The sequence below is a fragment of the Brassica napus genome, chromosome C2 (genome assembly GCF_020379485.1).
Source record: "Brassica napus cultivar Da-Ae chromosome C2, Da-Ae, whole genome shotgun sequence".
Taxonomy (NCBI): Eukaryota; Viridiplantae; Streptophyta; class Magnoliopsida; order Brassicales; family Brassicaceae; genus Brassica; species Brassica napus.
Window position 1 is genome coordinate 17,680,813 of NC_063445.1, and position 14,138 is coordinate 17,694,950.

Sequence of the window (14,138 nt, forward strand, 5' to 3'; positions counted from 1 at the left end):
TATTTTTATGAACACCATCTCATATATTCTAGTTTTAGATTACCACATAACACGTGAAGCATATTATAACATCGACTTCTTTCTTCCAAAATATGTTACATATTTTATACCCAAATCTCCATCATAAACCCAAACACAACATAAGCGTCTTATTCCCCGATTGTATATTCCTAAGCAACTATAGCATGTTCTAAAATACATATCTCAACAATATCATTCTATATAATTTTAGATAGATTTTATGTATTCTAAATCAAAATCTATTCCTTAAAATATTATTATATATTCCTGTTTAAAATGTATTGTCGCATATTTTAAATTTGGACCTATTGAACATGTTGTGACTAAATATAAAAACATGTTTAATATACAATTTTATATTGCAATTGATATACCTAAATTAAACCAACCTACAATTACGGTTAGGATTAAGACATGAGTAACAAACCAATTAATTTTTATCAGAACCAAACAATACGGTTTGTATTAATTTGAGAGAGATTAACTGAGCTTATTAAGATTTCATCATACTGAACCTATATAGATTGGTTATTTTTGCTCTGGCGTTTTGAAACCTATAGGTTAAGACTTATCAACCTGGCCAACTTCCAAGGATTAATTATGAACTTGGAAATCAAGATCTATAAAATCTTTTGACCAATTATAGGAGTGTTGAACTTGTGGTTTAGTTTTATAAACACCATTTCATATGTAGTAGTTTTAGATTACAGTATCACGTGTGAAGCATATTATAACATCGACTTCTTCTTTTTAAACATGTCGCATATTTTATTCCAAAATCTCCATCATATACCCAAACACAACATCAACGTCTTATTCCATGATCTTATATTCCTCAGAAAAAATAGCATGATATAAATACAGATTTCAACAAATATCATTCTATATAATTTTAGATAGATTTTTATGTGTTTGAAATTCAAAACCTATATATTCTTTACAATATAATTTTAGAGCCATGTTGATAGGTCATGGATTTTACCCATCTTCAACCATGATTTATATATGTTTTTAGAGTCTTTTATATGCATTTGGACCCTTTTAAAGTAATTACAGGTTCAAGTACTTACTTGAGGAAAATGGTGTATTTGGAGAAATTTGGAGACTTTTTGAGAGATTTGCTGGAAACAGAGAAATAGTCTATTATTGAATCAGAATATCGACCGACGATTACCAAGAATAATCGATCGACGGAAGGTTCTTACCATCGATCGACAGCGAAGCCACCTGCGAATTAATGACAAATTAGAAGATTGCAAGTTTCACAAAAGTTCCAATAATTACATCTTGATGTTAGGAGTTTTCAAGGCTCCTAAGACAAATGTTGTAGTATAAATGATTGTCGAACCAATTCTAAGGGAATTCGAAGCAATGAGAATGCAAGTACTCACTCAATCTAAGTGCAACCTGTGATTTCAAATGATTTCTAAGCTAATGAATAAAGCTAATTCAGTTTCAGAATAATAAAAACGGTAAATGACTTTCTTAACTAAGGAAAATGAGAACTCATGGGCATAGGAATTAGACCTTGGGTGATCAAGTTTCGAACTAAGGATGGCAGACGAACAATCAAACTATCAACCTTAAGCTTAGACACAATTCTAAACAAACTCTATGTCTAGATGAATGTTCATTTACTAACACATTTCAAACAACAAATGTCTTTGGTTGAATAATATGGAAGCAATCATTACTAACAGGTCTAAGGCTATCTTAGCACTTCTAACAACAAATGTCTTTGGCAAAATATGCTAAAAGCTTAGAAGAGTTGTTTCAGACATTTCATCGAACACCTTTTGGGTGGGAAATGCCTAAAGATCAACTTTTGAGAAGCTAACTCAGAAGATGCATTATGATTACTCTACTAGCAAGGTTTTGGAATGATCTACACTAAAACATCCTAACTCTAACCTAATCACCCTTAATCTTCCTAACCCATGAATTCAAATGGTGATTACTCACTACTCTTCACGATTCCTCTTAAACCCATTTTGGATTTCAGATTAATCATACAGAGGGATACAACAATGAATTGGAAACACAGAATTGCAATAACTAGATGAACAAAAATGATTCAAGAGATGAACTTTCCAAAGGTTTTTTTCATAAGAACAAAAGATAATCTGCCTGGTGGCTCCTCAAAGGTACTTAAAACATAGGTTTTTGAAAAGTAAAAACGTGCATAATGAAATGACCAAAAGACCCTTGAGAAAACATGAATTCGGCCAACAAATAGACGCGGAGCGACCTCGGCATGTCGCTCCGACAAGTCGCTCCGGGCTTTGGGAGCGACCTCAGTGGGTCGCTCTGAGAGGTCGCTCCGGCTCCATTGTGTTGTCGTCACGCGATAGAAATGCGAGCGACCTCGGGGTGTCACTCTGGCCAAGTTGCTCTGGGCTTCGGGAGCGACCTGGAGTGGTCGCTCTGATAGGTCGTTCCAGATCAGTTTTCGGCTTCCACCGGGATGAAATGGCGAGTGACTTCTCGGGATCGCTCCAGCGAGGTCGCTCTGAGAGGTAGTTTGGAGCGACCTCATGGCGTCGCTCCGTGATGTCGCTCCCATGCTCTGTTTGTCCAATGATCACCTAGATCACCTCTTTTGAGCTCCAAATGCATCCAAATGTCTCCAAGAACTCCATGTGGTACTCCAATACGTAATAAAGACTCATGTATGCAAAATGCAACCTAAACATGGCTTAATCCTAGTCTATATGATCAAAATGCACATGAGTAAATGGATAAGACAATGGAAATATGCAAGATATCAACTCTCCCAAACTTGTTCTTTTACTTGTCCACAAGTGAACTTTCTAGAACTCATAGGCAGAGAGGTTTGAAGGTGGGAGCTCATAGCCAAAAGAAACACAACTAGCACTCAATTCAACATCTAAACCAATATGAGCACACTCTCTTATGACACTCTAGCTTCTCTAGGCCTATCTCAACTCCTTTTGCCCTTATACTCATCATCAAGCATCCACACATTCAAATCAACCAACTCTCACATTCATTAAGCATAAAACATCAAGTGAATTCTTGCAAATGGTCAATTGGTCCAAATCATTTGGTTGAGTAAAGGGAAGACTTTTATTCAAGTGAGTCAAGAGGTTCAAAACACATGATCTTTAAAGGTGGTTTACTCTCAAGACAAGTAGCCTTGACATTGCACATAATATATCTAAGAAAGGGACCAACTCATGCATACAATGCTCAATCTCCATTGTTCTACCCTTTTCCCAAACATACAAGTTACACAATCACTTCATAATGTCAAACCCAACTTCCATCTCTCACCAAAAGATTCCAAGAACACTTTGCACATAAAATTATTTTTCTTTAAAATCTATAAATGATTTTCTCAACTTCTAAACAAATCTTAGCTCTAAACAACTTTGCTAGCCCAATTTTTTTTCTTTTTCTCTTTTTTTTTTATATATATTTTTTTTCTTTTTTCTTTTTCTCTTTTATATTCTTTTTTTTTTCGGGGGCCAAGACTTTTCATAAACTCGAGCTAGACGTTTATCTATTAATTTCAATAAGATTATCCATTTAAACACAAAGAGTCTATTCTTTTCCTTCGAACTTTTCATGCTTCCAAACCATAGTCACAACACTCACCCCCACCTATAGCTAGACAATAGAGTGCCTAATCTAGCAAGAATGAAGACCAAGCATTGTCGTTCCCGATACTCTCAACATTATGCACATGTAAGGATTTCCGAAAAAGGCCTCACTCATCAAATAATGAAAGCTCAAAAGGAGAGAAGGGTTTTGGGAATGGTGTACCACTCGAGTTTGTCAAAAATATTGGCATAAAGGATGTGACAACTCAAGTGTGTATATCCATGACTCAGTACACAAGGGACCATAAGCAAGAAGCATTAAATTCGTTGAGTTCAAACAAGGTTGTAGTTGGCTTCAAATGTTGAGTTTCAGCAATCAACAAGTTTCAGGAAGAGTTTTCAAGGCTCGAAGCATACAAGTCTTTTTGAGAGGTGCATAAGCTACTCAGGTGCAAAGTAATGTTATCATTGCTCCCAATGCAAGTAAATGCAACCTATATGCTCTAGACTCTCCTAGAAATGCAAATGATGCAAACTAAATGATTTTTTTTTGTGTTTTTCAAATTTTTTCAAATTTTTTTTTTATGCAAATAGGTATGAAATGCATGACTCAATGAAACAACATCAAAGCAAACATGATCAAATACTTGGTACCTCCCCCAAACTTAAATGACACAGTCTCTGTGTTGTCAAAGAGAGAGAGATACCCAAAAAGAGAAAACTAATATGCTAAAATGAAATGGTATATACAAGGGAAAGTAGAGAAGTACCTTCAAGGATAGTGACTGGGGGTAGATGCCCCAGCATCGTCGTCGTCCGGTGGGAATGTGGTGTAGTAACCTCCATGTCCAGAGCTGTAGTCTCCATACCATTGTTGGCTCTGAACCTCTTCAATCTCAGCCTCACTTTCTGAAGAGGCCAGGGATGGAGACTTGTTTCCAGAGGTGGAAGGCTGAGTTGGTGGGGTTCCTCCATTTTCGCTGGAGCTGTCTATCAGTGAGTGGGAAACCAAGATCAGTGGGCTGAGGTGGTCAAGACATCGAAGGCGAAATCCGCTGAGCTACATCCAGCTATTCCTCATCTGGTCAAGACATCGGCCACCTTCTTCATGAACTTGGCTGAAGTCTTTGCTTGCTTCTTCACCGTCTTGCTCAGCGCCTTGCACTTGTCCTTCAGCTTTTCGATTGTTCACTCTTGTGCCTTGTTCCATCGCTGAAGTCGGCCAATGTGGTCATGAGCGTTACGAAGCGCACTAGGGGAAAGGACTCCATCATGTGGCTTGAAGTAGTAGCGTGGAGGTCCATAGATGGGTACAGATTCTTCCCTAGGAGGTTCCGTGAAGTCGTGTCTCGTCGGAACACTCCTTTTCCTTGGTGCAGCAATGGGACCGAGAGACCCGTGTTTTCCAAGAAAGTCTTCTTGGGATAAGTTGAAGCTGATAGCTCAAGGCCTCTCTAAGCTCGTCAGTCTCGAGCTCCAGACAACGAAAATGCGAGCGACTTGGACCAGTCGCTCTGATCACGTCGCTCCCAGCTGGAGCGACCTCATGGCATCGCTGCGGAACCTCACTCCCACGCTCGATTCTTTTCCTTGACCGGATCGATGAACCACCTGAACACTACTTCAACACTTTCCCTTTTTTTTTATGAAATATGATGAAAATGAAAATACCAATGCAATATGTACAAGGATACGCATGGGACTTCCTCCCAAGTGAGCTTGTTTTAAGTCTCTAGCTTGACTTTGCCTCCTTTTGGATTAGGCTGGGGTAGGATCAGACAGTGGAGTTGAAACTCCATCTTCCTCAGGTGCATCTGCCATGTAGAGCTTAACCCCTTTGCCCATTGACTGTAAAGTCTCTTCCATCAGTACTCCACAAAACTATTACTCCATATGGCTTAACCTCTTTGACCTTGAAGGGGCCGGACCAGCTTGACTTAAGCTTTCCTGGAACCAACTTCAGTCTTTAGTTGTAGAGAAGAACTTGATCTCCTTCTTTAAACTCTCTCTTTAGGATATTCTTGTCATGGAAAGCTTTAGTCTTCTCCTTGTAGATCCTTGAGTTTTCAAAGGCATCCATTCTTATCTCATCAAGCTCATGTAGCTGAAAAAGCCTTTTCTCCTTGGCACTCTTGATGTCAAAGTTCAGCAACTTTACTGCCCAAAGTGCCTTGTACTCAAGCTCCACTGGCAGATGGCAAGCTTTCCCGTACACTAGGTTGAAAGGTGTGGTCCCCAGAGGTGTCTTGTAAGCTGTCCTATAAGCCCAAAGCGCATCATCAAGCTTAACTAACCAATCATTCCTTGTAATCCCCACAATCTTCTCCAAAATGGACTTGATCTCTCTGTTAGAAATCTCAACTTGACCACTTGTTTGAGGATGGTAAGGAGTTGCCACCTTGTGCTTAACGCCGTTCTTCTTGAGAAGTCCCTCAAGCAGTTTGTTGATGAAATGAAAACCTCCATCACTGATTACAACTCTTGGAACTCCGAACTTTGGAAAGATGGTGCTCTTGAACATCTTGATTACCACTCTTGCATCATTGGTGGGACTTGCAATAGCTTCCACCCATTTTGAGACATAATCAACAGCTACCAGGAAGTATTTGTTGCGATGTGATGATGGAAATGGCCCCATGAAGTCAATACTCCACACATCAAACACTTCAACTTCAAGGATTGGATTCTGAGGCATCTCATTCCTCTTGGTGATGTTTCCCCTCCTTTGGCATGAATCACACCTTGAAACAAAGTCTTGTGTGTCCTTGAACATGTGTGGCCACCAGAATCCAGCTTGTAACACCTTAGCAATAGTCTTGAAGGTAGCAAAGTGGCCTCCATAAGATGATCCATGACACTGTGTAAGGATCCCAACAATCTCCTCATTAGCAACCACTCTCCTATAAAATTGATCTTTGCAGAGAATGTAGAGGCAGAGAATGTAGAGGCATGGCTCATCCCAGTAGTATCTCTTTGATATCTTGCATATTTCTATTGTTTTATACATTCACCCATGTGCATTTTGATCATATAGATTAGGATTTAGCCATGTTTAGGTTGCATTTTGCATACATGAGTCCTTATCAGGTATTGGAGTACCACATGGAGTTCTTGGAGACATTTGGGTGCAATTGGAGTTCAAAAGAAGTGTTTAAAGTGATCATTGGGCGAGCACCTTACCGGAGCGACCAGTCCGGAGCGACACCATCAAGTCGATCTGATCTCCCTATCAGAGCGACCTTACCAGAGCGACAGGGAAGAGTCGCTCGCGTTTTGGTCACCCGGAGACGCGAGAACGAGTCCAGAGCGACCTCTCGCAGCGACACAGCGAGGTCGCTCCCGAAGCATGGAGCGACTTCACGGAGCGACAGGGAGGAGTCGCTCGCGTTTTCATCACTCGGTGACGCGAGAACGAGTCCGGAGCGACCTCTCGCAGCGACACAGCGAGGTCGCTCCCGAAGCATGGAGCGACTTGTCGGAGCGACGAGCGGAGGTCGCTGCGCGGCTTATTTCTGCTTGAACTTATGATTTCTCAAGGGCCTTTTGGTCATTTCATTATGCACGTTTTACATTTCTAAAACCTATGTTTTAAACATCTTTGGTAGCCACCAGAGGCTGATTATCTTGGATCTATTGAGAAATACACAAAAACTCTCTTGAGAAGTTCATCTCTTGGATTTTGATTGTTATGTTCTTGTGTTATTGTTGATTTCTTATATTTTTCTCTACATGATTAATCTGAAATCCAATATGGGTTTAAGAGGAATCATGGAGATTAGTGAGTAATCACTTTTTGAATTCATGGGTTAGGGAGATTAAGGGTGATTAGGTTAGTTCTATGATGTTTTAGTGTAGATCATTCTTGTTCCTTGCTAGTAGAGTATTCATAATGCATCTTCTGAGTTGGCCACTCAAAAGTTGATCAATAGACATTTCCCACCCAAAAGGTGTTTGATGAAATGCCTGAGACAACTCTCCTAGGCTTTTAGTATACTTTGCCAAAGACATTTGTTGTTAAAGGTGCTAAGATAGCTAATAGACTTGTTAGTAATGATTGCTTTCATATTATTCAACCAAAGACATTTGATGTTTGAGATATGTTAGCAAATGAGCATTCATCTAGACATAGAGCTTGCTTAGAATTGTGTCTAGGCTTAAGGTTGATAGTTTGATTGATCATTTGCCATCCTTAGTTCGATACTTGATCACCCAAGGTCTAATCCCTATGCCCATGAGTTCTCTTTTCCCTTAGTAAAGAAAGTCATTTCATTTATCATTAATAATTAGTTTAGAAACCTTTTAAATCATTGGTTGCACTTAGATTAAGTGAGTACTTGCATTCTCAGTGCTTTGATATCCCTCAGAACTGGTTCGACAAACACTATACTACAACATTTGCCTTAGGAGCCTTGAAAACTTTTAATATCAAATTGGCGCCGTTGCCAAATTCTGAGTAGATTTGAACATTGAGATTTAGTCACTTGCTTGAGACTAAGTCATTTTAATTTTGTTTTGTTACTGATTCTTCTTCTTCACCTACCTTTAACTTTCAGGTGTATGAACTTGAGGAGCAGGGGTCCATCAAACCTAGTTCCAATAGTAGCAGACATCAGAGCTTTAGAGAGGGAGTGTGCTACAGCTAGAAGAGAAGAAGAACAACAAGCCCACTTGCAGAGATTGGATATTGATATGGCAGATCCACCGCAAGGGGCAGAACACCAACCGCGGGTAGCTCGACCCATTGGTACTTATGACCGGCCCAACATTCATGGTCATAGACTGGGAATCCGAGCACCGCCTGTGGCAGCCAACAACTTTGAGGTCAAGTCAGGACTCCTCAACGTGATCGAGAACAACAAATATCATGGCTTGGCTTTAGAGGACCCATTCGATCATTTGGACAGGTTCGACAGCTACTGTGGGTTGTCAAAAACCAATGGTGTGTCAGAGGATGCTTTAAAGCTGAAGTTATTCCCTTTCTCTTTGGGGGATAAGACGCGTCAGTGGGAGAAGTCCCTACCCAGCGACTCTATCACCACTTGGGATGACTGCAAGAAAGCATTCTTGGAGAAGTTCTTCTCTACTTCAAGAACTGCTAAGCTGAGAAATGAGATCTCCAGCTTTCAACAGAAGGGCTTGGAAGGATCCAGTGAAGCCTGGGAGAGATTCAAGGGCTACCAAGCTCAATGCCCTCACCATGGTTTCTCTAAGGAAAGCCTGCTGAGCACATTCTACAGGGGAGCTCTTCCTAAGTACAGAGCCAGATTGGATACAGCTAGCAATGGATTCTTCTTGGGAAGAACTGAGGAAGATGCAGAGGAGCTGGTTCACAACATGGTAAAGAGCGACGCAGTCTACAGTGGAGACCACGACAGAGGCAGTAGAACAGATGACAAGCAGACGAGGAAGGATTTAAAGGCTCTACAGGATAAGATAGACATACTCATTGCTGATAAATCCACCCAAGAGCAGCTGAACTTTGTTGGTAACCCAAACCAAGATGCACCACCTGGGGTCAATGAGGTTGAGGGTTTGGAAGGTCAAGAAGAGCTGTGTTTCATCAACAACAATGGTAGTTGGTACAAGAAAGAGCCCCACTTTCAGTACAACAACTACCAACAGGAATCCTATCCTAACAACCAACAGAGTGGTTATCAGCCTAGGAACAACCAGCAAGGCAACTATCAGCCACAGCAAAACCCTCCTCCTGGTTTCTCCAACAAAGGGAACCAGTATTATCAACAACAAGCTAATCCTTTTACCTCTACTCCTCAGGAAAGCAACACTGATGTTCTACTGAAACAGATCTTGGAGTCTCAGACTAGAAGTGAGAAGCAGGTTGGATATGAGTTGAAGAACCTTCACTCCAAGATTGATGGAAGTTACAATGAGCTCAACAACAAGTTCAGGGCTTTGGAAAACCAGTTTGCATCCATGACCACTCACCAGAATCGCCAGCAAGGGTCTCTACCTGGAAAATCTGACCAAAAACCCAAGGAGTATTGCAATGTTGTCCTCTCTACCACTTCTTCAAGGATTGAATTGAGTAACCACAAGAAAGAGGTAGATGAAATTGAAAGATTGGTGTTTGGAACTGAGATTGAACAGGTTGAGCATCTGATTGTAGCAACAGGTGAAGCAAATATTGTGGAGGAAGCTGACAAAATGGTTGAAGCAAAGATTTTGAAGGGAGATGAACCCAGGGCTGAGAAACCAGTTGCGAAGAGAGCTGACCAGAAGCTAAAAGAGGTCAATCTAGAGGACACCACTGAGGTTGAGCAGTCACCCTATGACAAGCTCCCATTTCCACAAAGGTTTCTCACCAAAGCTCAAAAGAAGGTGATTTCCAAGTTCAGAAAAGACCTAAGTGATATTGGAGTTAAGCTTCCAGAGATCTCGGGTATGCGTGAGGCTCATGTCCAAATGATGCTCATCAAGGACATTGTAGACCACCAAGCAGAAGTAGCAGAGCTTCTCAACATTTCAACTTTGAAACTTGATCCAGCCATCACACCAAAGTCTCTCCCTAAACTAGAATCCGAAGGGAAGTTCACCTTGTCTTGCTCCCTTGGTAAGCTTACCTTTGATGATGCTCTTGTTGATTCTGGTGCAAGTGTGAATGTGATCTCAATGGAGATGGTGAAGAGTCTTGAGATTGAACACATGGAGCCAGATACTTCCTCTCTCACGTTTGGGGATTCTTCTTCTACTACCCCTATTGGTCTCATCAAGGATTTCCCTTTGAAGATTGGATCTTGCACCATCCCTATAGACCTCACTGTCTTGAAGATGGCAACTGAGAAGAGAGTTCCATTGATCTTGGGCACACCATTCCTTACTACTGTGGGTGCTTGCATCGATTTTGCCAACAAGAAGGTCACACTCCTCAATGTGAACAAAGCTGTCTCTTACCCAATTCAGTCTCCACTGGATGTTGAGTATTGTGGAACCATCACTTGTGGAGACCTCTCCATTGAGAAGATCAAGGATGCAGTGGTTGTTAGTGAGAAAGAAAGTCTTGATGGAGAGTCCTCTAAAGAGATGTATGATGAGCACTTGGAAAGTGCTAAAAAGGAGGAGGTGAGTAGAGCCACAAAGGCTGCTCATGACAAGAAGGCCACAAGGACTCATCAGCTCCAAGATGATCCAATCAAGCTTCAAGAGCTTCTCTCTCAGGTCCTCACCATTACTCTTGAAGGTGGAAAGGATCCTCCTTCTCCACTTTCCACTTGAGGTACCACTCCACCACCATTCCATTGTATATACCATTTCTTTTCTGTATTTTAGCTTCATCTTTGGGTATCTCTCCTACACTTGACAACACAGAGACTGTGTGACTTAAGTCTGGGGGAGGTACCAAGTATTTGATCATGTCTGCTTTGATGTTGTTTCATTGAGTCATGCATTGCATATCTATTTGCATATAAAAAAAAATCATTTAATTTGCATCATTTGCACTTCTAGGAGAGTCTAGAGCATATAGGTTGCATTCACTTGCATTGGGAGCAATGATTTTAAATGCCTTGTAAAGAACACTACTTTGCACCTGAGTAGCTTATGCACCTCTCAAAAAGACTTGTATGCTTCGAGCCTTGAAAGCTCTTCCTGAAACTTGTTGATTGCTGAAACTCAGTCTTTGAAGCCAACTACAACCTTATTTGAACCGAACGAACTTAATGCATCTTGCTCATGGTCCCTTGTGTACTGAATCATGGATATACACACTTGAGTTGTCACATCCTTTATGCCAATCTTTTTGACAACCTCTAGTGGTAGACCTCTCCCCAAAATCCCTTCCTCCTTTTAAGCCTTCATTGATTGATGAGTGAGACCTTTTTCGGAAAGTCTTGCATGCACATAATGTTGAGAGTATCGGGAATGACAATGCTTGATCTTCATTCTTGCTAGATTAGGCACATTATTGTCTAGCCATAGGATGGGGGTGAGTGTTGTAAAGTTTGATTTGGGAATATGAGAAAGTTGAAGGAAAAGAGTGAACTCTTGCGCTCAATTGACTAGTCTTTATGTGATAAGTAGAGAAACTTCTAGCTCAATTTGTGAAAAGTCTTGGCCCCCAAACACAAAAAAAAAAAAAAGGAAGAATAAAGAAAGGGGGCTAGCAAAATTAGTATGAGCTAAGAGGTGTTCAAAAAGTGTAAGAAGTCCCTTGTAAAAAAAAAAAAAAAAAGAGTTTTATGTTGGGAAATGCTTTTGAAGTCCTTGGGTGAGAGATGTGAGTTGGGTTTTGGAATGGGAAAATGAATGTGTATCATATATGTTTGGGAAAATGGTAGAACAATGGAGATTGAGCATTGTATGCATGAGTTGATCCATTTCTTAGATATATTATGTGCAATGTCAAGGCTACTTGTCTTGAGAGTATACCACCTTAAATATCATATATCTTGAACCCCTTGACTCACTTGATTAAAAAGCCTCCCCTTACCCAAATGATTTGGACCAATTGACCATTTGCAAGAATTCACTTGATGTTTTATGCTTAATGAATGTGAGAGTTGGTTGATTTGAATGTGTGGATGCTTGATGATGAGTTTAAGGGCAAAAGGAGTTGAGATAGGCCTAGAGAAGCTAGAGTGTGATAAGAGAGTGTGCTCATGTTGGATTAGATGTTGAATTGAGTGCTAGTTGTGTTTCTTTTGGCTATGAGCTCCCACCTTCAAACCTCTCTCCTTATGAGTTCTAGAAAGTTCACTTGTGGACAAGTAGAAGAACAAGTTTGGGGGAGTTGATATCTTGCATATTTCTATTGTTTTATCCATTCACCCATGTGCATTTTGATCATATAGATTAGGATTTAGCCATGTTTAGGTTGCATTTTGCATACATGAGTCCTTATCAGGTATTGGAGTACCACATGGAGTTCTTGGAGACATTTGGGTGCAATTGGAGTTCAAAAGAAGTGTTTAAAGTGATCATTGGGCGAGCACCTTACCGGAGCGACCAGTCCGGAGCGACACCATCAAGTCGCTCTGATCTCCCTATCAGAGCGACCTTACCAGAGCGACAGGGAAGAGTCGCTCGCGTTTTGGTCACCCGGAGACGCGAGAACGAGTCCGGAGCGACCTCTCGCAGCGACACAGCGAGGTCGCTCCCGAAGCATGGAGCGACTTCACGGAGCGACAGAGAGGAGTCGCTCGCGTTTTCATCACTCGGAGACGCGAGAACGAGTCCGGAGCGACCTCTCGCAGCGACACAGCGAGGTCGCTCCCGAAGCATGGAGCGACTTGTCGGAGCGACGAGCGGAGGTCGCTGCGCGGCTTATTTCTGCTTGAACTAACGATTTCTCAAGGGCCTTTTGGTCATTTCATTATGCACATTTTACATTTCTAAAACCTATGTTTTAAACATCTTTGGTAGCCACCAGAGGCTGATTATCTTGGATCTATTGAGAAATACACAAAAACTCTCTTGAGAAGTTCATCTCTTGGATTTTGATTGTTATGTTCTTGTGTTATTGTTGATTTCTTATATTTTTCTCTACATGATTAATCTGAAATCCAATATGGGTTTAAGAGGAATCATGGAGATTAGTGAGTAATCACTTTTTGAATTCATGGGTTAGGGAGATTAAGGGTGATTAGGTTAGTTCTAGGATGTTTTAGTGTAGATCATTCTTGTTCCTTGCTAGTAGAGTATTCATAATGCATCTTCTGAGTTGGCCACTCAAAAGTTGATCAATAGACATTTCCCACCCAAAAGGTGTTTGATGAAATGCCTGAGACAACTCTCCTAGGGTTTTAGTATACTTTGCCAAAGACATTTGTTGTTAAAGGTGCTAAGATAGCTAATAGACTTGTTAGTAATGATTGCTTTCATATTATTCAACCAAAGACATTTGATGTTTGAGATATGTTAGCAAATGAGCATTCATCTAGACATAGAGCTTGTTTAGAATTGTGTCTAGACTTAAGGTTGATAGTTTGATTGATCATTTGCCATCATTAGTTTGATACTTGATCACCCAAGGTCTAATCCCTATGCCCATGAGTTCTCTTTTCCCTTAGTAAAGAAAGTCATTTCATTTATCATTAATCATTAGTTTAGAAACCTTTTAAATCATTGGTTGCACTTAGATTAAGTGAGTACTTGCATTCTCAGTGCTTTGATATCCCTCAGAATTGGTTCGACAAACACTATACTACAACATTTGCCTTAGGAGCCTTGAAAACTCTTAATATCACTCTTCACATCCTTGTAGAACTTCTTCTTGGCATAACCCACAAGATTCAAAGGCTCTTTTCCTGTGGCTAGGTAATTCACCAAATCAGCATACCAAGGTTCTTTCTCTTCTGTTGCCTTGACTTCTTCAAACTTCCTTCCAGTCTCACAAACTGCTATCACTGCTCCAATAGCCATGATCTATTCCTCAGGGAGTCCTTCATCAATTGGTATACCACACTCCACTCTCAGCCTGGACAAGTGATCAGCTACACCATTCTCAACTCCTGGCTTGTCCTTGATCTCTAAATCAAACTCTTGCAGCAAAAGAATCCATCTCAAGAGCCTGGGCTTTGCATCATTCTTCGCCAAAAG

At 40.7% G+C, this 14,138-nt stretch overlaps 1 non-coding gene across 1 annotated transcript; it reads right to left on the minus strand.

Moving 5' to 3' along the window:
* Positions 1–8,681: 8,681 nt before the first annotated feature.
* On the minus strand, positions 8,682–8,788 carry LOC125582662. The gene has a single exon (XR_007320118.1). It is a non-coding gene; the product is annotated as a small nucleolar RNA R71 (small nucleolar RNA).
* Positions 8,789–14,138: the final 5,350 nt, after the last annotated feature.